At 51.6% G+C, this 24,690-nt stretch overlaps 1 protein-coding gene across 1 annotated transcript in view; it reads left to right on the forward strand.

Moving 5' to 3' along the window:
- Positions 1-282: 282 nt before the first annotated feature.
- The window catches only part of LOC137351331 (unconventional myosin-IXb-like), a 146,308-nt gene continuing 121,900 nt past the window's right edge, over positions 283-24,690 (forward strand). The window contains 1 exon segment of the mRNA XM_068015768.1: positions 283-589. The gene's annotated coding sequence lies outside the window, so the exon portion shown is untranslated.

The raw sequence follows: 24,690 nt of genomic DNA on the forward strand, positions 1-24,690 counted from the left end.
AAATCTGTCTTAGTGTCCTAACTTGTGCACAGATTCCAGATCAAACCTTAGACATTTTTGGACTACGTGACTGAGATCCAGTCTCTGCAGCATTCACTGGATGACCCTCCCATGTGGGGACAGGATTGGACTCGGCGGTGCTGCCTCACGCGGTCGAATAACACATTGGTAACACGTTTTGGTTGAGAGTCAGAGCTTTTCGGAGAAGAAAAGAAATCGAGCGCGGGATTGATTCAGATTGTGGCCATCAGAAGGCGCTGAAGGGTAACGGTTGGAGCTGCCTTTCCATCGGAAACAGAGAGAAAAAAATCAGCAAAGAAAGGCGGAAACAGGAAAAAGTCTTTCGATTTAGTTGAGTTTATTTGCTGGAACCGGAAGGCGCGGGCTGAGCGAGTGACTGGACTGGGAGGACCCGGGCTGGTCAGTTTCACACCCCCGCATGAAACTGACCTGTTACCCGAGGCATGTCTGAAATTCACAAGGGCTGAGAGTCGCGGAGAAGCTTCCCCGAGGCTAGGAGTCGCCCTGAGTCGAGCTGCCGGGATACGGAGCCCAGGAGCTGGGCTGGAGGATCCATCACTTGGGGCTGGTGAGAAATTCCGCTTTCGCTACAATGTTGCAGTTTTGTTGCGAGTTGAGTCGCTGGTTTCCGGAAAGTGACACAAAGTAGCCGAGCTTTAGAATTCCAGCATTCGGGCGCTGGCAATAACTTTGTGAAAGAGCCGCGCTCCGAGAGTCAGGAAGTCTTTCAACCAAACAATTCACCGTCTCCAAGGATCCATTATTCAGGTCCCTGCCTTTATCCAGAACCCGGACCGTAGCAAATGTAAGAATTATTTCACCTTTTTGAAGAGCTGTCTCGGTGACGATCTTTTTAAGTGTTGAACGGTGTCCCTGGATTGTGAGGAGCGGATCCCAGTGTCTCTCCACCCCGGAGCGGATCCGTCTTCATTCCTAACCCGCAATAAGCCACTGATTTGCGGAATGTGATTCAAAACCGAGCAAAAGTCCCAGGGAATTAAACCGGAATTTCATTTATTCCCCGGAGTTTTCTGTTTCTGTGATCGCCAATCCCCATCGCTCCCCCCCCCCGCCATATCCCCATCGCTCCCCCCCATCCCCATCGCTCCCCCCCCATCCCCATCGCTCCCCCCCATCCCCATCGCTCCCCCCCATCCCCATCGCTCCCCCCCCCATCCCCATCGCTCCCCCCCCATCCCCATCGCTCCCCCCCCATCCCCATCGCTCCCCCCCCATCCCCATCGCACCCCCCCCATCCCCATCGCACCCCCCCATATCCCCATCGCACCCCCCCATATCCCCATCGCACCCCCCCATATCCCCATCGCACCCCCCCATATCCCCATCGCACCCCCCCATATCCCCATCGCACCCCCCCATATCCCCATCGCACCCCCCCATATCCCCATCGCACCCCCCCCACATCCCCATCGCACCCCCCCCACATCCCCATCGCACCCCCCCCACATCCCCATCGCACCCCCCCCACATCCCCATCGCACCCCCCCCACATCCCCATCGCACCCCCCCCACATCCCCATCGCACCCCCCCCACATCCCCATCGCACCCCCCCCACATCCCCATCGCACCCCCCCCACATCCCCATCGCACCCCCCCCACATCCCCATCGCACCCCCCCCACATCCCCATCGCACCCCCCCCACATCCCCATCGCACCCCCCCCACATCCCCATCGCACCCCCCCCACATCCCCATCGCACCCCCCCCACATCCCCATCGCACCCCCCCCACATCCCCATCGCACCCCCCCCACATCCCCATCGCACCCCCCCCACATCCCCATCGCACCCCCCCCACATCCCCATCGCACCCCCCCCACATCCCCATCGCACCCCCCCCACATCCCCATCGCACCCCCCCCACATCCCCATCGCACCCCCCCCACATCCCCATCGCACCCCCCCCACATCCCCATCGCACCCCCCCCACATCCCCATCGCACCCCCCCCACATCCCCATCGCACCCCCCCCACATCCCCATCGCACCCACCCCACTTCCCCATCGCACCCCCCCCACTTCCCCATCGCACCCCCCCCACATCCCCATCGCACCCCCCCCACATCCCCATCGCACCCCCCCCACATCCCCATCGCACCCCCCCCACATCCCCATCGCACCCCCCCCACATCCCCATCGCACCCCCCCCACATCCCCATCGCACCCCCCCCACATCCCCATCGCACCCCCCCCACATCCCCATCGCACCCCCCCCACATCCCCATCGCACCCCCCCCACATCCCCATCGCACCCCCCCCACATCCCCATCGCACCCCCCCCACATCCCCATCGCACCCCCCCCACATCCCCATCGCACCCCCCCCACATCCCCATCGCACCCCCCCCACATCCCCATCGCACCCCCCCCACATCCCCATCGCACCCCCCCCACATCCCCATCGCACCCCCCCCACATCCCCATCGCACCCCCCCCACATCCCCATCGCACCCCCCCCACATCCCCATCGCACCCCCCCCACATCCCCATCGCACCCCCCCCCACATCCCCATCGCACCCCCCCCACATCCCCATCGCACCCCCCCACATCCCCATCGCACCCCCCCCACATCCCCATCGCACCCCCCCCACATCCCCATCGCACCCCCCCCACATCCCCATCGCACCCCCCCCACATCCCCATCGCACCCCCCCCACATCCCCATCGCACCCCCCCCACATCCCCATCGCACCCCCCCCACATCCCCATCGCACCCCCCCCACATCCCCATCGCACCCCCCCCACATCCCCATCGCACCCCCCCCACATCCCCATCGCACCCCCCCCACATCCCCATCGCACCCCCCCCACATCCCCATCGCACCCCCCCCACATCCCCATCGCACCCCCCCCACATCCCCATCGCACCCCCCCCACATCCCCATCGCACCCCCCCCACATCCCCATCGCACCCCCCCCACATCCCCATCGCACCCCCCCCACATCCCCATCGCACCCCCCCCACATCCCCATCGCACCCCCCCCACATCCCCATCGCACCCCCCCCACATCCCCATCGCACCCCCCCCACATCCCCATCGCACCCCCCCCACATCCCCATCGCACCCCCCCCACATCCCCATCGCACCCCCCCCACATCCCCATCGCACCCCCCCCACATCCCCATCGCACCCCCCCCACATCCCCATCGCACCCCCCCCACATCCCCATCGCACCCCCCCCACATCCCCATCGCACCCCCCCCCACATCCCCATCGCACCCCCCCCCACATCCCCATCGCACCCCCCCCCACATCCCCATCGCACCCCCCCCCACATCCCCATCGCACCCCCCCCCACATCCCCATCGCACCCCCCCCACATCCCCATCGCTCTCCCCCCCCCCCATCCCCATCGCTCTCCCCCCCCCCCCATCCCCATCGCTCTCCCCCCCCCCCCATCCCCATCGCTCTCCCCCCCCCCCATCCCCATCGCTCTCCCCCCCCCCCCATCCCCATCGCTCTCCCCCCCCCCCCCCTCTCCCCATCGCTCTCCCCCCCCCCCCCTCTCCCCATCGCTCTCCCCCCCCCCCCTCTCCCCATCGCTCTCCCCCCCCCCCTCTCCCCCCCCCCCCTCTCCCCATCGCTCTCCCCCCCCCCTCTCCCCATCGCTCTCCCCCCCCCCTCTCCCCATCGCTCTCCCCCCCCCCTCTCCCCATCGCTCTCCCCCCCCCTCTCCCCATCGCTCTCCCCCCCCCTCCCCATCGCTCTCCCCCCCCCTCTCCCCATCGCTCTCCCCCCCCCTCTCCCCATCGCTCTCCCCCCCCCCTCTCCCCATCGCTCTCCCCCCCCCCCTCTCCCCATCGCTCTCCCCCCCCCCCTCTCCCCATCGCTCTCCCCCCCCCCTCTCCCCATCGCTCTCCCCCCCCCCCTCTCCCCATCGCTCTCCCCCCCCCTCTCCCCATCGCTCTCCCCCCCCCCCCCTCTCCCCATCGCTCTCCCCCCCCCCCTCTCCCCATCGCTCTCCCCCCCCCCCCCCTCCCCATCGCCTCCCGCTCCCCATCGCCTCCCGCTCCCCATCGCCTCCCGCTCCCCATCGCCTCCCGCTCCCCATCGCCTCCCGCTACCCATCCCCATCGCTCCCGCTCTCCCCTCCCCCCCCCGCTCCCCATCGCTCCCGCTCTCCCCCACCCCCACCCCCCATTGCTACCGCTCCCCTCCCCAACCCCACTCCCCATCGCTCCCGCTCTCTCTTCCCCCCCCCCCGCCATCCCTCCCAATCACTCTTCTCCCCCATCCCTCCCAATATCTCTTCACCCCCCCCACCCATCATTTCAAATCCCCCCCCACCCACCCACCCACCCATCATTCCCGATCTCTCTGCCCCCCCCATCATTCCCAATCTCCCTTTACCCACCCCGCCACCCACCATCATTCCCAATCTCTCTTCCTCCCCCCCCACCCACCCATCCGTCATTCCAATCTTTCTCCCCTCACTCATCCATCCATTCCCAATCTCTCTCCCCCCACCCACCCATCATTCCCAATCTCTCTCCACCCCCCCCACCCAACCATCATTCCCAATCTCTCTTTCCCCACCCCCATCATTCCCAATCTCTCTTTCCCCCCCCCATCATTCCCAATCTCTCTTTCCCCCCCCATCATTCCCAATCTCTCTTCCCCCCCCCATCATTCCCAATCTCTCTTCCCCCCCCCATCATTCCCAATCTCTCTTCCCCCCACCCATCATTCCCAATCTCTCTCTCCCCCCCCACCCATCATTCCCAATCTCCCTCCCACCCACCCATCATTCCCAATCTCTCTCCCCCCCCCCCACCCACCATTCCCAATCTCTCTCCCACCCACCCATCATTCCCAATCTCTCTCCCACCCACCCATCATTCCCAATCTCTCTCTCCCCCCCACCATCATTCCCAATCTCTCTCCCCCCCACCATCATTCCCAATCTCTCTCCCCCCCACCCATCATTCCCAATCTCTCTGCCCCCACCCATCCATCATTCCCAATCTCTCCCCCCACCCATCCATCATTCCCAATCTCTCCCCCCACCCATCCATCATTCCCAATCTCTCCCCCCACCCACCCATCATTCCCAATCTCTCTCCACCCCCCCACCCATCATTCCCACACTCTCTCCACCCCCACCCATCATTCCCAATCTCTGCCCCCACCCCTCCATCATTCCCAATCTCTTCCCCCCCCACCCCTCCATCATTCCCAATCTCTTCCCCCCCCCACCCATCATCCCCAATCTCTCCCCCCACCCACCCATCATTCCCAATCTCTTTTCCCCCCCCCACCCATCATTCCCAATCTCTCTTTTCCCCCCCCCACCATTCCCAATCTCTCCCCCCTCTTACCTCCCGTCATTCCCAATCTCTCTCTCTCCCCATCCACCCATCATTCCCAATCTCTTCCCCCCCCCACCCCTCCATCATTCCCAATCTCTCCCCCCACCCACCCATCATTCCCAATCTCTCCCCCCACCCACCCATCATTCCCAATCTCTCTCTCCCCCCCCACCATCATTCCCAGTCTCTCTCCCCCCCACCCATCATTCCCAATCTCTCTGCCCCCACCCACCCATCATTCCCAATCTCTTTTCCCCCCCCACCCATCATTCCCAATTTCGCTCTCTCCCCCCCCACCCATCATTCCCAATCTCTCTTCCCCCCCCACCCACCATTCCCAATCTCTCCCCCCTCTCACCTCCCGTCATTCCCAATCTCTCTCTCTCCCCATCCACCCACCATTTCCAATCTCTCCCCCCGCTCACCCCCCATCATTCCCAATCTCTCTCTCCCCACCCACCCACCCATCATTCCCAATTTCTCTCCCACCCATCATTCCCAATTTCTCTCCCACCCATCATTCCCAATCTCTCTCCCACCCATCATTCCCAATCTCTCTCCCACCCATCATTCCCAATCTCTCTCTCCTCCCCCCCCACCCATCATTCCCAATCTCTCTCCCCCCACCCACCCATCGTTCCCAATCTCTTTCTCACCCATCATTCCCAATCTCTGTCTCTCCCCCCACCCACCCATCATTCCCAATCTCTCTCTCTCCCCACCCACCCATCATTCCCAATTTCTCTCCCACCCATCATTCCCAATCTCTGTCTCTTCTCCACCCACCCACCCATCATTCCCAATTTCTCTCCCCCTCACCCACCCATCGTTCCCAATCTCCCTCCCCCAGCCCATGGTTTCCAGTCTCCCCCACCCCCCCACAAAATGGATCCCAATCTGCCACCCCCCCCTCCCATCCCCCTACCCCCATACCAACTCGCTCCTGCATGCACCCCCACCCCCAGCTCGGTTTTACTTCCTCCCCAAGTTACTGCAGGCTGTCACCGGTCAGCTTGTTAGCATTGCGATTCTTGTGTGGATTCGGAACTTAGAGGTCACAAGTTCGAATCCAACCATGGCAGATTGTGTCATTGAATTTAATAGCGCCTTACTCATATTTGGGACTTCCCAAACTATTGCTGAAGTACAGTCACTCTTGTTTTAAGGCCAATGTGGCAGCAATATCACACAGGAAGGTGTCTCAAACAGCAATATGATAAATGACCAGGACTTTGAGGAATTCTGTGCTGCTCTTTGAGTAACACTAAGGGACCCTTGTACTCCAATTTGTTAAAGGTGCATGTGGCCTTGATTTAGCATCTCATCTAAAAGATGACATCTGCAACAATGCAGCACTCCCTCAGTACTGCCCTGAACTGACTACCTGCATTACTTGCTCAAGTCTGTACTTAGTTAATTCCTTACATCTTGTCTTTACATGATAATACAAAAGTAATGAACATGCTACAATTCCCCACATCAGTTGGTCATTTAGCTCGTCTTAAAATAACTAACTACCCTGCTCTATTCTTCAGATCCTGACCAAAGCATGTCAGTTGTTGCATTAAGCAATTGCCAAAGCAGGCTAACAAATTGCTTTATTATTTATAGTCTACAGGACATCATCATCAAAGTTTAAATTACTATTTTAACCGTCTATTGTCTCCGTTTTTTTAACAAACTTGTGTGAGTACAGTTTGCGGTAAAAACTCAAACCCCTTCTTTCCAAATCCTTCCTGTGATGAAAAGAATCCCGAAACATGGAATCTGGGAGCAAATTGGCCATTATAAATTGCCCCTAGTATAGGTAGGTGGTAGGGAAATATAGGGACAGGTGGGGATGTAGTAGGAATATGGGATTAGTGTAGGATTAGTATAAATGGGTGGTTGATGGTCGGCACAGACTCGGTGGGCCGAAGGGCCTGTTTCAGTGCTGTATCTCCAAAACTAAAAAAAACACCCAGTGGTGCTCCTGTCCCATGTCAGGTGATGAGTTTGCCCTTTGAACCTTTGGGATTCTTGCTGCTTGTGAGCCCTGACCTGCTGAGCAATGTCTTCTGCTGCAGTTGGTCTGGGTACTTGTTGCCAAGGTGGTGGGGTGGCTGATGAGCAGGAGTGGGGGGGAAGGGAGATGATTTCAATGTTCTCCCCCCCCCCCCCCCCCCCCCCCATTAATGTCGGGGATTCTAGTGTTGTAACTAGGATTGTAGTGGAGGGACGAGCTGTGAAATTTGATGCTGTGAATAGTTTAGTGTGGAACCTGCCGAGCAGGGTGTCTGTTTCCTGCTTCCTCCCCCTTCCAAACTTGGGTTCTGTTTAGAGAGAGAAATTCTTTTAAATACATTTTCTTCAAGTTGCATTTATATCCTGCCTCTAACAAAAGAAAATGTTCAAAATTACTTCACTGAGACATCAGGAAAAAGCAGACATGGAGAAAAAGCAGGAGGTATTTGGAGGGGGTGATGAAAAGCTTGGTCAGACAGCTGCGTTTTAAGAAGGGTCCTAACGGAGAAGAGGAAGGTGGCAAGGTTTAGGGTGGAGCCTAGGCAGCTGAAGGCAAAGGCACCAATGGAGGAGTGAGTGAGGGAGGGAGGTTGATGGAATGTGCAAAGGGTCAAATTGAGCGGAGGGTTGAGATCTTGGAGTCGCAGAGGTAAGAAAGGATGAGACTGTGAAAGTACAACAATTGGAATTTTAAATTTGAGGCTTTGGGGGGGGCGGAGCTAGTGTAGGTCAATGAGCACAGGGGTGATGGGTGAACAGGACAGTGCGACGGAGGAGTTTTGGATGAGCTGAAGTTCATGGAAGTTGGAAGATGAGAAGCTGTCCAGGAAAACACTGGAATAGTCAGATCGGGAGATAACAAAAGTACAGGTGAGGGTTTCAGCAGACGAGCTGAGTTAGGGACAGTGATGGCTGATCTTGCAGAGGTGGAAGTAGGTGTTCTTAGTGATGGAGATCCAGCTGACCTGACCATGACCCCGTGTCACCTGATGTCCACTTTCCAGCTGGAGTCAGTGGGCAGTGATACAGGAGAAAGAGCTCACATTGATCCTTGTTCCCTAGCTCGAGGATTCTGCACTTGTCCACTGAGATGTTGCTTGACACGGCAGTTGATGGTCTTTGTGTTTGGGTGGCCAATTTCCAATTCATCCTATTCAGCCAGTCATGCTTGTGCCATCTCTTTGGAAGAATTTTCCAATTTGTCCCACTCCCCTGCTCTTTTCCCATAGCCCTGTATGTTCAAGTTCCACTCCAGAGACTTCAGCCCATAATCCAGGCTGACACTCCCAGGGAGTGCTGCACTGTCAGAGGCGCCATCTTTCAGATGAGACGTTAAACCAATGTCTTCTCTCTTAGGTGGACATAAAAGATCCCACGACACTATGCAAAGAAGAGCAGGGGGATTCTCTCCAGTGTCCTGGCCAATATTCATCCTTCAAGCAACATGTCTTTTAAAAAAAAAAAATTATCTGGTCATTGTGGGATCTTGCTGTGTGCAAATTGGCTGCTGCAGTTCCTACATTACAAGAGTGACTACACTTCAAAAGTATTTCATTGGCTTAAAGGGCTTCAGAATGTCTTGCGGTTGGGAAAGGTGCTATATAAATGCAAGCTTTTTTTAAAACCAATACAGATAGAAACTGACAATGAAAAGGATCAATGTTGTTTTAAAATGTATTTCTTCCTCAGTTTTTGGATGAAACAGTGTTTCATAAACGTTCTAATTTACAGATCCAGCAAACTGACCTTGGTGTAAATCCACTTTATCTCCAGGCTTCCATTTTGAAACTGGATAAAGAAAACAGGTTCCATTTTAACATTAGTTATTTCAAACCAGTGTAATATTAAACACAAAGACAACCCTAATTGTTACAGAGCTTTTATCCAATAACAAATTGTTCAGCGTCTGAACCACAATAAAACAGCCTAAAGGTGCATCAGGTAGGAGGGAGGAGCAGAAGAATGAGGAGAATTGATCAAAAAAATGTCTTGTGGGGAGGGAGGCAAAGGGGGGGGGGGTGTGTGTGAGGGGAGCAAAGGGGGGTGTGTGTGTGTGAGGGGAGCAAAGGGGGGGGTGTGAGGGGAGCAAAGGGGGGGGTGTGAGGGGAGCAAAGGGGGGATGTGAGGGGAGCAATGTTGCAATGAGCAGATCTTGCAAAAACTAGGAGGAGAGATGGATGTGGCTTGATGGAGTTCAGACTTACCGAGATCTTGGTGAGATTGGCAGATACTTTACAAGACCACAGAATGAAAGAAATGATTGAAACAAGATACATATGAACATATGAATTAGGAATAGGCCACTCGGCCCCTCGAGCCTGCTCCGCCATTCAATAAGTTGATGGCTGAACTGATTACTCCACGTTTCCACCTACCCTCGATAACCTTTCACCCCCTTGTTTATCAAGAATCTATCTACCTCTGCCTTAAAAATATTCAAAGACTCTGCTTCCACTGCCTTTTGAGGAAGAGAATTCCAAAGACTCAGGACCCTCTGAGAGAAAAGATTTCTCCTCATCTCTGTCTTAAATGGGCGACCCCTTATTTTTAAACAGTGACCCCTAGTTCGAGATTCTCCCACAAGGGGAAACATCCATTCCACATCCACCCTGTCATGATTCCTCAGGATCTTGGATCAGATGCCATTACGTATCTGATGGGCTGAGTTAGACATGAAACATTTTGTGCATTTTAGATTAACCTCATTGGTGTTAAATCTCAAAGTAGAATACGATCTATTAGTATCAACCACTCAAGGAATGGGAATGACTGGAAACAATCTTCCCTGAGCCTCTTCACCTCTCGACCTCTTTCTCCCTTAAGATGCTCCTTAGAACCTGCCTCTTTGACTAAGCTTTTGGTCACCTGCCCTAATATCTCCTTGTGAGGCTCGTTGTCAAATTTTATTTGATAATCGCTCCTGTGAAGACCTTTGGGTCCTTTATCACATTAAAGGTGCTATATAAATGCAATTTGTTGTATCTGTATCCCTCAAGTTCCTTCTCACACACACACTTGGCCCATGAAAACAACAAAAGATTGGACTGAGCTAAGTTAAGAGATGGTCTCGTCACCCTGATGCTATGATAGAGAGTAGCTGAGACACACAGGATTCCGCTTTCAACCCAATGCTGAATTAGCTGTTTTCAGCTAAAGGTTGTCCTCAGTACCCCTGGAACAGACTTCCTGCTCCTGATCTTCACCCAGTGACCCTCCCCTCCTAGACTGTGTGTGAGTGTGTGTAGACATCAGGTGAGTACAGGATGATGGTGGCCTCTATCCCCTGAGTGGAACTGGTTCACAGAATGTGATTGGTTGTGAGAGATTTTTCAGCAGGCTGATATGAAACATCTGGTCAGAAGCTGTCCGAATGTTGTAAAAACCCAACTGGTTCACTGACGGCCTTTCAGGAAGGAAACCATCCTTACCCTGTATGTGACTCCAGTCCCACAGTAATGTCATTAACTCTGTTCTCTGAAGTGGCCAAGCAAACTGCTCTGTTGCATCATATTAGTGTTTAGAGATGGGGACTCTGCATTGCCTTCTTGGGGAAAGTAGAGATGGGCAATAAAACAGCACTGAGGGTGTACCTATTCCGCATAGACTGCAGTGGTTTAAGAAGGTGGCTTGCCACCACCTTCTCGAGGGCAATTAGGGATGAGCAACAAATGCTGGCCTTGCCAGCAATGCCCATGAAAGAATTTTAAAAAGTACCAGTCTTGCCAGTGACACCCACATCCTGAAAGCAATTTATTTTTAAAACAGCAGCAACCTTGGCAGGCATTTATCTCAAAAGAAAAGAATAACTTGTATTTACACGAATTAATGAATTTTTGCATTTGTCTCTCACGACACCATGATTTCCCAAAGTGCTTCATAGCCAATGAAATACTCCTGCACGGTATCTTAAACCGGAATACTCTGAGTGGCCTGTGTGTTAACTTGCAGATTACTGCACAGCCATTCGTGCTTAGGAGAAACGTTGATTAAAGTGCCTCACGAACACCTCTGTTAAATTTCCCCTTTACCTTCCCTGCTCTAAGGAGAACAATCCCAACTTCTTCAGTCTCTCCATGTAACTGAAGACCCTCATTCCCTGGATCTTTGCAGTGAATCCCCTGTGCAGAATGGGAGCTCATGTACCCCAGTCAGAGTCAGCACCTTCCAGAGAGAATGATGGGGGAGGGAAGGGTTCGAGTTTTGGGTTACTCAGGCTAACAGGCGGTTACACACCTGGGAACCGGTGTTAATAAACTGGTTGCTACATGTAGGAGTGAAGCTGTGTTCGTTCAGTCTTTCCTTTTGTGCCGCACCAATTGTGTCTGATGTAAATCACAGGCTTGTATTAATTGTGATGCATTTTTTCCATGTTTTGGGTTTAATTGCCAGTAATGAAGAGGGGGGAGCTGAACAGTTGACTGTGACTTTCTAAAACCAACTTCTGATCAGGCAATGGCTGTAGTTTTACATTTTAAAAGTCCCAGTGAGTGTCTGAGCTGTGAGACCCACCTTCTTACTCCAGTTTAAATCTTGGCCTTGCTCCGAAGCTTCAGTCTGCTTGCTGGGACATGAATGTATTCGGAAACACCCATGAGATAGATTGGAGCTGAGTGTTAAGGGATTTGCAAAGGATTGAGTAATGTTTACTGGGAGCAGACAGTTTCCTGGATTCAATGAGTGAACAGTACAAAGGAATGTTTGGCTCCAATCCGGAACTAACTTTCAAAGCCTGTGGTTTGCCTGCTGAGTGGGGGCTGAATGGCCACATTGCTTTACACGCACCATGTACAGCCTTCCTGTGCAACACCTTATTTTCGTTCTCCTCTTCCTCCTCACAGATGTCAGTTCTCACTGGGGTCCTGTTCCACAGGCACAACCCATTGGTCAATGGTGGTACATCCACATACAAGCACTGACCACCAGGAATTGCTGAGTAGTGACAGACCAGTCCCCACCAGTACTGTACCCCAGTGTTACACAGTGACAGACCAGTCCCCACCAGTACTGTACCCCAGTGTTACACAGTGACAGACCAGTCCCCACCAGTACTGTACCCCAGTGTTATACAGTGACAGACCCGTCCCCATCAGTACTGTACCCCAATATTATACAATGACAGACCTGTACACACCAGTACTGTACCCCAGTGTTACACAGTGACAGACCCGTCCCCATCAGTACTGTACCCCAATGTTATACAATGACAGACCTGTCCCCACCAGTAATGTATCCCAGTGTGATACAGTGACAGACCAGTCCCCACCAGTACTGTACCCCAGTGTTATACAGTGACACCAGTACTGTACCCCAGTGTTATACAGTGACAGACCAGTCCCCACCAGTACTGTACCCCAGTCTTACACAGTGACAGACCAGTCCCCACCAGTGCTGTACCCCAGTGTTACACAGTGACAGACCAGTCCCCACCAGTGCTGTACCCCAGTGTTACACAGTGACAGACCAGTCCCCACCAGTACTGTACCCCAGTGTTATACAGTGACAGACCAGTCCCCACCAGTACTGTACCCCAGTCTTACACAGTGACAGACCAGTCCCCACCAGTGCTGTACCCCAGTGTTACACAGTGACAGACCAGTCCCCACCAGTGCTGTACCCCAGTGTTACACAGTGACAGACCAGTCCCCACCAGTACTGTACCCCAGTGTTACACAGTGACAGACCAGTCCCCACCAGTACTGTACCCCAGTGTTACACAGTGACAGACCAGTCCCCACCAGTACTGTACCCCAGTGTTACACAGTGATAGACCAGTCCCCACCAGTACTGTACCCCAGTGTTATACAGTGACACCAGTACTGTACCTGTGTTATACAGTGACAGACCTGTCCCCACCAGTACTGTACCCCAGTGTTATACAGCGACAGACCTGTCCCGACCAGTACTGTACCCCAGTGTTATACAGTGACAGACCAGTCCCCACCAGTACTGTACCCCAGTCTTACACAGTGACAGACCAGTCCCCACCAGTGCTGTACCCCAGTGTTACACAGTGACAGACCAGTCCCCACCAGTGCTGTACCCCAGTGTTACACAGTGACAGACCAGTCCCCACCAGTACTGTACCCCAGTGTTACACAGTGACAGACCAGTCCCCACCAGTACTGTACCCCAGTGTTACACAGTGACAGACCAGTCCCCACCAGTACTGTACCCCAGTGTTACACAGTGATAGACCAGTCCACACCAGTACTGTACCCCAGTGTTATACAGTGACACCAGTACTGTACCTGTGTTATACAGTGACAGACCTGTCCCCACCAGTACTGTACCCCAGTGTTATACAGCGACAGACCTGTCCCGACCAGTACTGTACCCCAGTGTTATACAATGACAGACCTGGACCCACTGGGACTGTACCCCCCGGGACTGAACCTCAGTGTTATACAGTGACAGACCTGTCCCGACCAGTACTGTACCCCAGTGTTACACAGTGACAGACCAGTCCCCACCAGTACTGTACCCCAGTGTTACACAGTGACAGACCAGTCCCCACCAGTACTGTACCCCAGTGTTACACAGTGACAGACCAGTCCCCACCAGTACTGTACCCCAGTGTTACACAGTGACCGACCAGTCCCCACCAGTACTGTACCCCAGTGTTACACAGTGACAGACCAGTCCCCACCAGTACTGTACCCCAGTGTTACACAGTGACAGACCAGTCCCCACCAGTACTGTACCCCAGTTATACAGTGACAAACCTGTCCCCACCAGTACTGTCCCCCAGTTACACAGTGACACACCCGTCCCCACCAGTACTGTACCCCAGTGTTATACAGTGACAGACCCATCCCCATCAGTACTGTACCCCAATGTTATACAGTGACAGACCTGTACACACCAGTACTGTACCCCAGTGTTACACAGTGATAGACCAGTTCCCCCCATTACTGTACCCCAGTGTTATACAGTGACAGACCAGTCCCCACCAGTACTGTACCCCAGTGTTATACAGTGACAGACCTGTCCCCACCAGTACTGTACCCCAGTGTGACACAGCGACAGACCTGTCCTCACCAGTACTGTACCTGTGTTATACAGTGACAGACCTGTCCCCACCAGTACTGTACTCCAGTGTTATACAGTGACAGACCTGTCCCCACCAGTACTGTACCCCAATGTTATACAATGAAAAACCTGTCCCCACCAGTACTGTACCCCAGTGTTATAGCGCCAGACCTGTCCCGACCAGTACTGTACCCCAGGGTTATATAGTGACAGACCTGGACCCACTGGGACTGTACCCCCCGGGACTGAACCACAGTGTGAAACAGTGACAGACCTGTCCTCACCTTTACTGTACCCCAGTGTTCTACAGTGACACACCCGTCCCCACCAGTACTGTACTCCAGTGTTATACAGCGTCAGACCTGTCCCCACCAGTACTGTACTCCAGTGTTATACAGTGACAGACGTGTCCACACCAGTACTGTACTCCAGTGTTATACAGCGACAGACGTGTCCCCACCAGTACTGTACCCCAGTGTTATACAGTGACAGACCTGTCCCCACCAGTACTGTACCCCAGTGTTATACAGTGACAGACCTGTCCCCATCAGTACTGTACCCCAATGTTATACAGTGACAGACCTGTCCACACCATTACTGTACCCCAGTGTTACACAGTGACAGACCTGTCCCCATCAGTACTGTACCCCAATGTTATACAGTGAGAGACCTGTCCCCATCAGTACTGTACCCCAGTGTTACACAGTGACAGACCTGTCCCATCAGTACTGTACCCCAATGTTATACAGTGACAGACCAGTCCCCACCAGTTCTGTACCCCGGTGTTAGACAGTGACAGACCTGTCCACACCAGTACTGTACCCCAGTGTTATACAGTGACAGACCTGTCCCCACCAGTACTGTACCCCAGTGTTATACAGTGACAGACCTGTCCCCACCAGTACTGTTTCCCAGTATTATGCACTGACAGACCTGTCCCCACCAGTACTGTACCCCAGGGTTATATAGTGACAGACCTGTCCCCACCAGTACTGTACCCCAGTGTTATGCAGCGACAGACCTGTCCCCACCAGTACTGTACCCCAGTGTTATACAGTGACAGACCTGTCCCCACCAGTACTGTACCCGTGTTATACAGTGACAGACCTGTCCCCACCAGTACTATACCCGTGTTATATAGTGACAGACCTGCCCCCACCAGTACTGTACCCCAGTGTTATAGCGACAGCCCTGTACCCACCAGTACTGTACTCCAGTGTTATACAGTGACAGACCTGTCCCGACCAGTATGGTACCCCAGTGTTATACAATGACAGACCTGGACCCACTGGGACTGTACCCCCCGGGACTGAACCCCAGTGTTATACAGTGACAGACCTGTCCCCATCAGTACTGTACCCCAGTGTTACACAGTGACAGACCTGTCCCCATCAGTACTGTACCCCAATGTTATACAGTGACAGACCTGTCCCCATCAGTACTGTACCCCAATGTTATACAGTGACAGACCTGTCCACACCAGTACTGTACCCCAGTGTTCTACAGTGAGAGACCTGTCCCCATCAGTACTGTACCCCAGTGTTACACAGTGACAAACCTGTCCCCACCAGGACTGTACCCCAATGTTATACAGTGACAGACCTGTCCACACCAGTACTGTACCCCAGTGTTATACAGTGACAGACCTGCCCCCACCAGTACTGTACCCCAGTGTTATACAGTGACAGACCTGCCCCCACCAGTACTGTACCCCAGTGTTATACAGTGACAGACCTGTCCCCACCAGTACTGTACCCCAGTGTTATACAGTGACAGTCCTGTCCCCACCAGTACTGTACCCCAGTGTTATACAGTGACAGACCTGTCCCCACCAGTACTGTACCCCAGTGTTATACAGTGACAGAACTGTCCTCACCAGTACTGTACCCGTGTTATACAGTGACAGACCTGCCCCCACCAGTACTATACCCGTGTTATACAGTGACAGAACTGTCCTCACCAGTACTGTACCCCAGTGTTATACAGTGACAGAACTGTCCTCACCAGTACTGTACCCCAGTGTTATACAGTGACAGACCTGTCCCCACCAGTACTGTACCCCAGTGTTATACAGTGACAGAACTGTCCTCACCAGTACTGTACCCCAGTGTTATACAGTGACAGACCTGTCCCCACCAGTACGATATCCTGGTTATCAGGCTCTGTAAAGATAGAAACAACAAATTTGGAGTGATGAATGATTTGGATGCGTTATATTGTCTGGATTAGGTGCTGGAATAACCAGTAAATGCAGGTCAGGTGGAGTTATGTAGTTGGGCTGGATTCTAGTCTGTCTTCAGGGAGGGGGGGACCTTTGGCTGATTTGCTGTGGAGCCCCTTTTAGTTATTCTGGTTTTTTTGAAGAGAAATGGAACTGAATGTCACACATCGCCTGTTACCATTTACTGGAATCCCAGTGACACCATTGACAGATGTTAGACAGTCTGCACCCTCTACTCAGGATTGGTGAAAGCCAATCAATGGATGGGATCATTCAGTGTTAGATGGAGTTAGATCTGACTTTCATGCCAGAAATCAATTGCCTTGTTGGGATGGCGGGACACTGGGGGCGAGCATTGAAGGCCTGCTACCCGATCCGAACCCGACGACATGTGTTGGGTTCGGGTTCGGTTTGGGTTTGGGTCGCTCTTCCGGGTCCGGCTTTTGGGCTCAAGTCGGGTCAGGCTGGGTCTGGGTCGGACACACACAGTACTGCTCTGCTGGGAGGAAAAGGGAAGTTGTGTAAGTGAGCGTCAAAATTTGAAAGGCCTGTCTGAGCTGGGAGTCCGGGACATCAAGGAGGGAAACGTGCATCTGCACTCCACAGACTCTTGAGTCTGCGCAGTGAGCGAGTGAATGACTCTATGATGTCATCACACTCATGCTGCAGCTTCCTATCATTCCATCCATCCAAAAGTGCTAAGTACAGTGAGTGCACTACGGATGTAAAACAAACGCTGTCAACTGGAGAAAGTGAACATTCCGGTGGTCGGGTTCCGGAAAAAATGGAAGGACTCGGGCTGGGTCAGGCTCGGGTCCGATGTGGTTCTGTCAGGTTTTTTTTTCCAGACCTGAGCAGGCCTTTACCGAGCCTTCCCCGGGCACTGTCCCTCACTGGGGCGAGCCTTACCCGGGCACTGTCCCTCACTGGGGCGAGCCTTCCCCGGGCACTGTCCCTCACTGGGGCGAGCCTTCCCCGGGCACTGTCCCTCACTGGGGCGAGCCTTCCCCGGGCACTGTCCCTCACTGGGGCGAGCCTTCCCCGGGCACTGTCCCTCACTGGGGCGAGCCTTCCCCAGGCACTGTCCCTCACTGGGGCGAGCCTTCCCCGGGCACTGTCCCTCACTGGGGCGAGCCTTCCCCGGGCACTGTCCCTCACTGGGGCGAGCCTTCCCCGGGCACTGTCCCTCACTGGGGCGAGCCTTCCCCGGGCACTGTCCCTCACTGGGGCGAGCCTTCCCCAGGCACTGGGGCGATGTCAGCAGGATTCTGAAGTTGGATCTTTTTGTTTGAGCCCAGTTCGATACCCAGTGGGGCCTTTACTCAGTGAGTTCCATTGTAATTGAAAGCGTTCTTCAGAGTGAGCCCAGCATAATTTCTATTTGAAAGAGAAAATTACTTGCATTGTTTTGGTGTCTTTCGCGACCTCAGTATGTCCCAAAGTCAACAAAGTACTTTTTGACGTGTAGTTGCTGTTGTAATGTAGGAAATGCAGCAGGCAATTTGTGCACAGCAAGAGCCCACAAACAGCTCGTGATAATCAGCAGGTAATCTGTTTTTTAGTGATGTTGATTGAGAGATTAATATTGTTCAGAACACTGGGGAGAACTGTCCTGCTCTTTGAAATAATTTGATGGGATCTTTTACACCCACCTAAGAGGGAAGATGGGGGGACCTCAGTTTAGTATCTCCATAGTGCAGCACTCCTTCAGTATTTCACTGGAGTGTCAGCCTGGGATATATGCTCAAGTCCTGGAGTGGGACATGAACCCACATGCTTCTGACTCAGAGGCAAGGGAGCTACCCACTGAGCCACAGCTGACACTTTGGAATTAGATGGAATATAACCCTTGGTGACACATAGTGTTTGAGAGAGGCTTTCTCTGCATTTGTGGATGTGGGGTGGAAGGACAGTCAGGAGATGTCACTGTGTACAGAGGATGATTCAGTGAATCCAGGACCAGGACAGGTTTACAAATAACTTAATTCCTGTGTACATTAAACAGAGTCCAGGATGTTTTTTGCGGTGTTTTGGGAGCGATGCACTGTCATCTGTCTTTAACTCACGATTGTGCCGTCTGTAACTATTTAAATAATCCTGCAGCATTTGAACTCTGAGCTTCTTCGCACCCATCAATTAATCGGTATCAGCCTCAACTTCCAGAACCTTGTTTTGTCCTTGGGCCTTGGTGGGCAGGGGTTTTCTCCAACCCAAGTGACCTTTATTTACCTTATTAATAATTAGTATTGGAACAATTTTTTTTGTCTGTTAATAACTTTCTATTTGCCATTGTGGTGTCCTTAGAGTTGCTATCTCTGGATATATTCCTGGAGGTTTTGTCATATAACATCCAGTCGCCAACCATTCGCGCTCCACCCCACCCACATACCTGCTGTTGGTCACCTGACACCCATCCCCATGGCACCCCACCTTCTCTTGGCCAATTGGAAAGTAAATAAGCTTTCCATCATCTGATAGGATGAACCTTTGCTGTCAATCAAACCCACTTTCCTCCTATCTCCAACTTTTAAAAATATTGTTCAAAGAAAATGTTTTTTTAAAGAGGTACAATTTCTTTCAATGTCCCTATGGTTTTTCTCCTGGTGTTGCTCACAGCAATGACCTGGAAGTTAACCTTTAATTCCTGGAGGCTCCAGGAGCAGCCAAAGGGGCTGTCAACCCTTGGTATCCTTCTCAATGGAAACACAACATCAATCACAGCCAGAGGCAGATTTAGTATATCCGACTCCCCTCGTGCCTTCAGCTTTACAAGGCCAAGTGAGTTACAAGATACTCTGTAGATGAGGGGAATCAAGTCACTAAATAAGTGGTGAGTTCTTTGTTCTGAAGATATCTGGTATCGTGTTAAAACCCTGGAGGTTTCTGCTGCTTATTCCATTTCCTAGCTGTTCTCGTCTCTGGGCAAGGTTCAGGATGTACAACAAACACTTTCATTTTTTGCTGGTTGGTGTTGAGTGACCCTGCAGTAGCAGAGGTGGGAGAACAAGCTACTTTGGCAGGAATTGAGCCGTCTCGAGATATCACAGAAAGCTACGCGTCCCTAGCCATCAAACACTATTTAAAGAATTTTTTTTTGTTTGCTTCATTCTATTTATAAATGGAAGTTCATTGCAGACGTTAAACGAAAGCAGCATTTCCCTCTCTGCTAGGGCAATGGGCAGTGTCAGCTTGGCTCAGTCAATGGCATTCCTCCCTCCAAGTCAAAAGCCCACAGCTTCATGCTGCACTTCAGAAACATGAGCCCATAATCCAGGCTGACACTGCCTTTGCTGTACTGAGGGAGTGCTGCACTGTCGGAGGTGCCAACTTTCAGATGAGAGATGAAACCTGTTCAGGTGGATGTAAAAGATCCTACGGAACTATTTGGAAAAGAGCAGAGAATTCTCCAAGTGTTCTGGCTAACATTTCTCTGTCAACCAATGTCAACAAACTACTCAGTACTGGCCTGGATTTTGTGCTCAAGTTTCTACAATAGGGCATGAGCTGACTTTGAGATAAGAGTTACTGTGCACTGTGCCACACTGACACTAGACACTTCCCACTACTGCACCATCTGAGTGAGATCGGCTTTTTCGAGCCTGAAAGCTTGTGTACAGTGTGGCTCGCTGACATTACAGGTTGTGTGGTGATCCACTGGGGTAACAAGTCAGATGATGTCATCTGACAGGAAGCGTTATTGACGCAAGAACATATCTAGTGGTTTCTGAAGTGAAAAATAGCTGAATGCTGAATGATCTGTTAAGATGCTGCCTTTGCAGATGAGAATCTGGGTTAGTAATAGTCTTCTGTAGCACAAGGCAGTGCTTGAGTGTGAGACAGGGTTAGTCAGTGTGTGGCGCAGATTACAGTGTTTATTGAGACTGATTATTGTCCACAAAGTTTGTGTGTGTGTGTGTGTTGGTAAATGTATATAATTAGTTGATCTCCTTTGGCATTGCACCAAGTGTTTCCTTCAGGTGAAGTGAGGACAAATATTTCGAGCAGGGCACACAGATGTAATCCAGTCTCCATTTTAAAATCATACGTGCTGTCTTTTTATTTTTATATTTCTGTTCTAAATTCCTGTGACCACATTTATACTGGGAGCTGCTGATCTAAACTTATACTGTAATTGCAGCCTCCGCCCAGTGGGGGTGCCACAATATGGACTGTTTCCAAATTGGAGGCGGGAAATATGAATGGTTAAAAGCCGGTTAAAAGTGCGCACGGCTGGTTCTGGGAGTTGATGGGAATCTAACCTCATTGGAGGTGATCTTACACTTTGGTAGCACATCAGGGTGTACTGTCCTTGGTTGCACTGGGGGGCAGTCCTGGGATTTATAGCAATGCGGGAGGAGGGGGCAGAATGGGGGAAGTTCTGGCATTTGTTTGACTGGTTGGGGTGGAGTTCTGGAGGAGGGGCTCCTGCAGTTGAAGAACTACTTTGATCTGGTAACGTGGAGGGGAAGCCTGGGATTTGGTAAAGCTGTGTCTCTGACTGTCTCTCTCTGCCTCTGTGTCACTGAGAGTTACCAGTGGTTGGAATCAATGTTCCATCTAAGCTTGCAACCCAAACATTCTCACGCAGGCCGCACGCAAGCCGACCCCTTTAAGTTGCCGTGCATGTAAGGCCGTGCAAAAAAAAAAAGGGCCGCACACTTAGATTACCCATGCACAACGAAAGGAAATTGTTATGTACATTGATTTATGCGAAAAGGAAGAATGTGCAGGGTTATGGGGACAAGGCGGAAGAATGGCACTAGGCAAATTGTTCATTCGGAGAGTCAGCCAAGATACAATAGACCGAATGGCCTCCTTCTGTGCTGTAATAATTTGGTGATTGGAATGTTTGTTTTCTAACTGTTAAAAGAATACTGGTGATAATTTGGTTATTCAAACTTATCTCACACCATGGTCACGTGTTAACTAGAGGCCTCAAAATTCTACTAAATAGTTATTGGAAAAAATGAACTCAATTAAAATGAGGAAAGGCACACTCTCTTTTTCTCCCACAGCTTAAAGCAATTTCTGAAGTTTATAGAGTAGAGAACAAAAACTACAGTAGATGTATAATCAGTGATTTTTTTTTTTCCCAACACATGCACGCTTAATATAAATTTTACCTGAATAGCATTTTTGCAATGTGTCCTCTAGCTTTTGAGCATAAACTGTGAGAAGCTAAATAAATGTATTCTATTAGTACAGTTAGGTGAATGGTACTGACATATCCTGGGAAATTAGGAATGCTGCACATTCTCAGACTGCACGATCCAAATTTAGTGCTCAATCATAGAGTCTGAGCAGAAAAGATCAAGTCAGATCCCAGGGTTTTGAAGGAGGCTGGGGCTTACAAGTAATAATTTAATGAAGACATTAGAAGATTTACAAAAAAAATTCAGTGGGTAAATTTAAATGTGTTAATGATTTAAAACCTTATTTTGGACCTTACAATAACAGCTGGTATTTATATAGCGCCTTTTGTGCAATAAAATGTGCCAAGGTACTTCAGGATTGTTGCATAAAGCTTGGTCAAAGAAGTAGGTTTTAAGTCTTTAGGAAGAAAGAGCGGGAGAGAAGAGGAAGAGGTTTAGGGAGTAATTCCAGAACTTATGCCCAGACAGCTGAAGGCACGGCCGCTAATGCTGCAGCAGTTAAAATTGGAAATGAGCAACATTCCAGAATAAGAGGACGACAGATTTTTTAAACATTTGTTTGATAGGGATGTGAGCATTGCTGATGAGGCCAGCATTTGTTGCCTATCCTTAGTTGCCCCTGAGAAGTTGGTGGTGAGTCACCTTCTTCCTGAACTGATGCAGTCAGTGTGGTGCAGATACATCCACAGTTAGGAAGGGAGCTGTTGGGAAGGGAGTTCCAGGATTTGATCCAGTGACAGTGAAGGAACGGTGATATAGTTCCAAGTCAGGATGGTGTGTGGCTTGGAGGGGAACTTGCAGGTGGTGGTGTTCCCATGCACCTGCTGCCCTTGTCCTTCTAGGTTTTAGAGGTTGCAGGTATGGAAGGTGCTGTTGAGGGAACCTTGGTGAGTTGCTGCAGTGCATCTTGTAAATGGTACACACTGCTGCCACTTTGTGTCCGTGGTGGAGGGAGTGCATGTTAAAGGTGGTGAATGGGGTGTTGATCAAGTGAACTGCTTTGTCCTGGATGATGTTGAGCTACCTGAGCGTTGTTGGAGCTGCACCCATCCAGGCGAGTGGAGAGTATTCCATCACACTCCTGACGTGTGCCTTGTAGATGGTGGACAGGCTTTGGGGAGTAAGGAGGTGAGTTACTCACTGCAGAAATCCCAGTCTCTGACCTCCTCTTGTAGTCACGGTATTTAAATGGCTACTCCAGTTCAGTTTCTGGTCAATGGTAACTCCCAGGGTGGTGTTAGTGGGGGATTCAGTGATGGCAATGCCATTGAATGTCAAGGGGAGATGGTTAGATTCTCTCTTGTTTGAGATGGTCATTGCCTGGCACTTGTGTGACGCGAATGTTACTTGCCACTTATCAGCCCAAGACTGGATATTGTCCAGGTCTCGCTGCATTTCTACACGGACTGCTTCAGTATCTGAGGAGTCACGAATGCTACTGAACATCATACAATCAGTGAACATCCCCACTTCCGGCCTTATGAATGAGGGAAGGTCATTGATGAAGCAGCTGAAGATGGTTGGGCCTAGGAGTCTACAAATATCTCAAAGGGTTGTGGGGCTGGAGGATATTAGAGAGAGGAAAGGGCAAGGCCATGAAAGGATTTTTAAACAGAATCACAGAATTGTAACAGCATAGATGGAGGTCATTCGGCCCATCATGCCTGTACTGACTCTCCAAAGGAGCAATTCACCTAGTGGCACTCCCTTGCCTTCTCCCCATAGCCCTGCAGACTCATTCCTTTCAGATAATTATCCAATTCCCTTTTGGATGCCTCATTTGAACCTGCCACCACCACAATCTCAGGCAGTGCATTCCAGATCCTAACCACTTGCTGTGTGAATAAGTTTTTCCTCATGTCTCCATTGCTTCTTTTGCCAATTACCCTTAATCTGTGTCCTCTTGTTCTTGATCCTTCCAGTGTGAAGTTTTTCTCTATCTACTCTGTCCAGACCCCTCATGATTTGGAGCACCTCTATCAAATCTCCTCAACCTTCTCGTCTCCAAGGAAGACTGGCTCAACTTCTCTAATCTTTCTGCATAACTGAAATCCTTCATCCCTGGAACCATTCTCGTGAATCTTTCCTGGGATGTATATTTTAAAATTGAGCCATTGCTTTACTGGGAGCTGGTGTAGATCAGCGAGCACAGAGGTGGTGGGGAACAGGACTTGGTCCGAGTTAAGACACAGGCAGCAGAGATTTGGATGACCTCAAGTTTACGGTGGGTAGAATGTGGGAGACCATGCAGGAGTGCATTGGAATAGTCACGTCTGGAGGTAACAGAGGCACAGATGAGGGTTTCGGCAGCAGATGAGCTGAGGGTGGGGCGGAGTTAGGTGATGTTACGGAGGTGGAAATAGGTGGTCTGAGTGATGGCATGGATACTTGATTTCATTTACCAAGGAAATAAATGGCACGTGAGAAACATTTCAAAAAGCACATTTAACAGTTTATGAAAACCTGGTGCCCAGATGGTAGAATGTGTTTACACGGACAAATCCCATTATATATATGGATGTAGGAATTTATAATGGGAAAAAAAAATTCCCACAAACATTTGTGGAAATATAATAGGAAATCAAATTGTGTGGACAGGACCTGTGCTGGTGAGGTCTGGGATAATCACCTGTAGTTCACACTCGTGTATCTGCTCCTTATGACTCAGAGTGGTCATTACGACACAGAAGGCGGCTATTCGGCCTGTTGAGCCCATGCTAGCTCTCTGTAGTCAGTGTCTCCAGTCAGTCCCATTCTCCCGCTCTATCCTCATAGTCCTGCAAATTTATTTCCCTCCAGTGCCCGTCCAGTTTCCTCTTGAAATCATTCATTGTCTCCGCTTCCACCGCACTTGTAGGCAGCGAGTTCCAGGTCATTACCACTCGCTGCGTTAAAAAAAAAATTCTTCCTCTCATTCCCCCTGTATCTCTC

The sequence above is a fragment of the Heterodontus francisci genome, chromosome 36 (genome assembly GCF_036365525.1).
Source record: "Heterodontus francisci isolate sHetFra1 chromosome 36, sHetFra1.hap1, whole genome shotgun sequence".
Taxonomy (NCBI): Eukaryota; Metazoa; Chordata; class Chondrichthyes; order Heterodontiformes; family Heterodontidae; genus Heterodontus; species Heterodontus francisci.